The sequence below is a fragment of the Lactuca saligna genome, chromosome 8 (genome assembly GCF_052625555.1).
Source record: "Lactuca saligna cultivar CGN05327 chromosome 8, ASM5262555v1, whole genome shotgun sequence".
Taxonomy (NCBI): Eukaryota; Viridiplantae; Streptophyta; class Magnoliopsida; order Asterales; family Asteraceae; genus Lactuca; species Lactuca saligna.
This window is the reverse complement of record NC_136424.1, coordinates 281,694,974-281,700,844: the sequence shown is the minus strand read 5'-3', so window position 1 is coordinate 281,700,844 and position 5,871 is coordinate 281,694,974.

Genomic DNA, 5,871 nt, shown 5'->3' with positions numbered 1-5,871 from the left:
TCTATGGTCTATACCATGACATCAACCTCGACTACGGCTCGGTTCTCTGGCAACAACTCATTCAGAGCCTAGCCTCCTCCTCTCGCCACACTGAAGTGTCCTATGCCAGATTTTGGATGCTAATCACCAAGTGGGCCATGGATAAACTTCATGTTCCAACTGTTGCCGGTTCCCTCGTCTCCTCCATTAGTGTCTTCCACACCACCAAGATCATCGTTACTGATCCGACCAAGTTCTCCTTCGCCGGATCTATTCTGGATTCTATGTCCGCTAATGTGTCCAAGGAGAGCGTTATAATGAAGGCCTACAAGGACTTTCGTCATTCGGGTCCACGGGAACTTTCTGCGGAAATGGTTCAGTCCATTAATGACGCAGATAAACCAGCTGCTAGAGGGAAGAAACCCGAAAAAGGGAAGATCAAGAAAGCAACAAAGGGAGCAAAGGGTCCTTCTCCAAAGAAGCGAAAACCCTCAAAGACAGATCTTCCCCCACCCCCCCCCCCCACAGCGAAGAAGAAGAAAGCACATCTGAAGAGGAAACTTATTCTCTCTTCTACATCCAGCGATTCAGAAGATAACCACTCTGACTGAGACGAGTCGGCTAGAGGCGAAACTCCTCCTCACTCACCTGCTCATGAGGTACCAGTTTCATCAAAACCTCCTTCCCCTTCTCCTATATCCACCTCCTCCATTCCCACCATAACCTCCTCCATTCCCATCATAACCTCCTCCATTTCCATTCCCTCCATATCTAACCCTATTTCTATTCCCCTCATAACTACCTCTACTACCATTTCACCCACAACTACTTCCATACCACCACCAATCTTCACAGAAGCCACCAAAACCACCACCAGTGAGATTCCAACCACCGTATCTGATACGGGGGTTCGAACTTTACAACCCGAACCCACTTCCGTTCCCGAACCCACTTCCAATACCGAACCATCCGCCGCACCCTTATCTCCCACTCCATCTGCTGAAACCGAAACCTTTTTGGGAGGGTAGGATATGGTCTTTGATTCCATCTACTACAGCCCCTACCAACTCCAAAGTGGTGATGATGATGATGCTCCAGTTACCAAAAATCACATCAAGGAGCTCCACAAGAAGATTGATAATCTTGTGGCTTCTTCCTCTTCCTCCAAATCTCACTTTTCGGAGGCTGCCATTCAGGGGATGGTGGAATATCTCTCCAAAGCACATGAAGCCTCCATTAGCTCAGCTGCTGCTGCTATTGACAAATCGACAAAGGCTAGTGCTGCTGCGACCGAAAAAGCCGAAAAACTATTTCAAGATGCCCAAATTTGGCTGGAGTCTTTGCAGGTGACATCAGAAACAAATACCAAGAAGATTCGCACCGTTGTGGAGAAGCTGGTCCATTCTTTCGAAACCGAAAAAGACCAATTTGCCAGCTTCCATCAGAACCTCAAAGAAGACAATCAGTCTTTTCAATCTTCAGTTGCAGATCGTCTTCTTACCTTTCAAGCCACTCTTGCCACCGAGTCTACTACCAAGGACAAGCTTGCTCGTAAATCTTCCGAGCTTACTCTTGCAACTCATCAGCTCTCCAAAGCCAAGAAGGAGATTGATTCTCTTCGATCTGAGAAAGCTGTGGTCCGGAGTTGTGTTTCAGATGTCCATGAAGCTTTGTCCAACAATATTGAAGCCCATGATCTGATTCTAAACTTTTCGGTGAGGTGCACTCTTGCAGAGAAGATCTCTCCTACCCTTGCCCTGCTTAGCCGCATTGAAGGGATTCCTGAGCAGGAGGAACATCCGAAACAAGGGAGAGAAGGGAAGCCCACAGCTCAATCAAAACCCCCTCCGATTTCGAAAGCTCAATCACTTCCAGTTTCATCACTTATCCCTCCAAAAGCACCCAAACCAACAACTGTTCCTGCATCAGGTTTGAGTGCTCAAAGAAAAGACAAACAAATCATCGATGACACTGATGAAAATGATGATCAAGAACCGATTGTTAGCTTACTGAGGAAACAGGCCAGAGAGAAGGAGCTTGATGAAAATGCTCGCATTTCCAGAGAGGCTTGTAACGACCCGTTTCCGGTATGTTAATTAACTTGATTTTAGGCTAAGTTTTTAAGAGGGACTCGGCGAGTTCTAGCCTGACTCGCCGAGTCGAGTCGCGCATCGTGGGCACGCGGGAGCCGGCGACTCGGCGAGTCCATATCATGGACTCGGCGAGTCCGTCCGTTTGGGAGAAACCCTAAATCCCCGGGTTTGCTCACTATTTAAACCCCATTATAGCCTCCATCTCGCCACTTTCCCCCTGAGAGCACTGTGAGAAACCCTAAACCTTCCATTTGTGAGCTTATATGTGATCTTGTTCCATTTTGTGAAGAGGTGAAGAAGGAGAAGAAGAAGGAAGCAAGGAAACGTGTTCTAGTGCCAAGATCCAAGGTCAAGTGTGAACTTATTGAGGTATTTTCGGAGTTCCCTTCTGGTTTCATGCTTAAACTTCCATTAGAGCTCTTTTAGGGCTATTTGATGCTTGTTCCAAGCTTCATGCTTGCTTGAATGTGTTATTAAGCCGAAATATCTTTAGATTTGAGTGTTGGGGTGTTGTAGAGTCCAGATCCACTACCTTTTTGGAGTTACATTGCATATTAGCCATGGATCTACCCTTATTGTGCATATTTTAGTCTTATTTCCCTCATTCATGTGGTTGTGCACGTAAAGTTGGAAACTTTACGTGGTAAAACAGCTTAATGGACCCAGATCTATCATTTGCATGTGTTGGATTCAAGAGAAATCGAGTAAAAATATGTTGCATGGCGGCGACTCGGCGAGTCGGAAGAACGACTCGACGAGTCCGGTCGCGAGTCCCGAGTTCTTCAGTTTCTTCAGTGTCGAGTGGACGAGGTGAGTTAGGGAGTGGACTCAGCGAGTTGAGAGTAGACTCAGTGATGGAGGGACTCGGCGAGTCTGTTCATACGACTCGGCGAGTCCAAGGCAATCTTCTTGGGGATCAAGAACAACTCGTCGAGTCTGTTCATCCGACTCGGCGAGTCGGATGAAGATCATCTGTGTTCTTGGATCCAGAGGGTACTCGTCGAGTCGATGCCACACTCGACGAGTATCAGCGTGTAAGAGTTGAGTGGGGAGTCTAGGACTCGGCGAGTTGGGTATCCCGACTCGGCGAGTCAGCCCTGAGTAAGTTGACTTTGACCAAGGGTAAAAGGGTCATTTTACCCTGAGTGTAGTGTTAGTGATTGATCGAGTGTGTTTATGGATTTGTAGCCGAGGAAATTCAGGAGCAGCAGCCGTTAGCCTTCCGAGCCACACACTCATCCGCTAGCTTACGAGGTGAGTTTCCTTCCAGTAGGAACGGGTCTAAGGCCACAATGCCGGCCCGTTCAGTTAGCAGTAGTCCCGGACCTCGGTCCGATGTAGTAGTCAGTATGTTTGATGCCTTCGTGGTTCAGACATGTTTTATGTGCTATGTGTATGTGTTTATGTTCCGGGCCACGGCCCGATGCAGTATGCAGTATAAATTGTTATGATATGCTATGCTATGTGCAGCCAGTTCCGGACCTCGGTCCGATGCAGGGGACACGGTCCCAGTCAGTTCCGGACTTCGGTCCGAGGCAGTTAGTTCCGGACTCCGGTCCGATGCAGTTAGTTCCGGACTTTGGTCCGATGCAGGGGACAAGGTCCCAGTCAGTTCCGGACTTCGGTCCGATGTAGTTTCCGGGCCCCGGCTCGATGCAGTGGGCAAGGCCCAGTATGTGTTTATATGTTTTGTATGGTATGTGGTAAGTTGGGGGAGCTCACTAAGCTTCGTGCTTACAGTTTCAGTTTTGGTTTCAGGTACTTCCGCAAGCAAAGGGAAGAGCTCTGGGTGACGGCATCGCACACACCACCGCTTCAGCTTAGTCTGGATTTGATTTAGTTATTGTTTTCGATGTAGTATGATGCAGTTTCCGCACAGTACCTTATTATATTTTTGGGACATATCACGCACGGTTTATTTATATAATACTCTGATTATATTTTTGAAGGTATTAAAAACAAAAAAAAAAAAAAAAAAAAAAAATTCGGGTCGTAATTTGGGTCGTTTCAAGTTGGTATCAGAGCCCTGGTTTGAGGGATTCGGATACACTCTCGGGTGTATCTGAACTCAAACTAAGGGGAAAACAAAAGAGTTTTAATAAAATGTTCCTTTTTTTTCAAAAGAATTTTTGAGAAACATTTAGAAGGAAAAGAATTGTTTAAGATAAGAGGTGTGTGCATGCGGTCAACCGAGCTCAAGTAAGTACTCCCAAATTACCCATACAAGTTATTTGTTCAATTTTAGTTTTAGTAGAATAGCATGCTAGAATAGGACTAAGGGTGTAGGAGAATGCCTTATGTGCCTGCTTATGTGTTACAACTTTATGAATGTTGCGTGCTAGAATTGAGTAGACAGCAGTAGGATAGCCTGTTTAGGTTATGCCTGATAGTATGAGCTTAGCATCCTATGCTAGTGCAGTTTCTTGTTAAAAGAATAGTTCACGTGAGTCTGGTTCCCTTGTCCGAATGCTGCTTGCTGTGTGCTTAGTGGGATTCCGAGTAATGAGAGTTAGCCATTAGGTGGACACGTCGCACCACATGTAATCAGGTTTGAATAATCCCAGAGTGCTGGAACTGGCCCTACTGCGCAGCTCTTGTTTGAGTCCAACCGTTGTAGGGACGGATCTTTTACTCGAAGAATTATCCGATCCTCATCACATGTGATGGTGTTTAGGTGATGGCTAACTGGCAGTGCGAGGAGACCTACAGCAGCTGAGGACCAGTCGTATTGAGCTCGAGTTTCTCTAGGGCAAGCCTAGGACGAGAGTAGCAGAGAATAGCAGCGGTAGAAGTGACTTGGGGAAGTTAAGGCGGTTCTTGAGGAAAGTACAGATAGATGTGGAAGGTAGTAGGGGCCCATACTACTGGAAGCAGAGGATCCGTACTCGAATCAAGGAAGGCCGAGATTAGACCAGGAAGCTAGTAGTCGTATCATGATCCCTTGAAATATTTCAGTGTTCTGATGTTGTTATGTTATGTTTCAGAATGGTAGTTTTGCGTCCGAGGCCAACAGCCGGCAGTTCAGATGCCGGAGGGGGATCAGGATCGGGATCCGACCCGGAGGTCGGACAGATGGATGAGCAGACCAGAGAGTTCCTTTCTTCTGAGGTTACTCGCATCATACTTGAGCAGACTCCTGTGATCTTCGGTTCGATCAAGGAGGGCATTTTGGAGATGATGGATGAGAGACTGAGTACTTTCCGTACTGAGATAGCGGCCGTGATGGGGTCGCGCACACTCACTTTCAGGGAGTTCAGGGCATGTGGGGCTCCTGACTATCACGGGGCACGGGACCCCATAGCGAGTACCAGGTGGTTGGCGGACGTGGCCAACGCATTCCGCACTAGCAGATGTCCCGAGGGGGACAAGGTCAGATTGGCGTCCTGTCTCCTGAAGGACAGGGCACGTGACGGGTGGGAGGAGGTAGGACACGCCATCGGGGATGATGCGGCATTGGATGCCATGACCTGGGCTGATTTCTCTACCAGGTTCAGAGCAGAGTTCGCACCGGTCATTGAGGTGCAACAGTTAGCCAGGGAGTTCCAGGATCTTACCCAGACTACCGAGACAGTGGCGGAGATCACCGCCAAGTTCAGGGAGCGGGCCCTTCTTGTTCCACAGTATGCAGCAGATGAGGAGATGAAGAAGGCCCGTTATCACGAGATGTTGCGGAGCGATATTCGTATGTTTGTGAGCCGGTCCAGTTGCAAAACACTGGACGACATGATTGCTAGAGCCAGAGAGAGGGAGATTGATCTCGAGATGGAGAGGAAGAGGAAACCGGAGGCGGTTGCGGGTA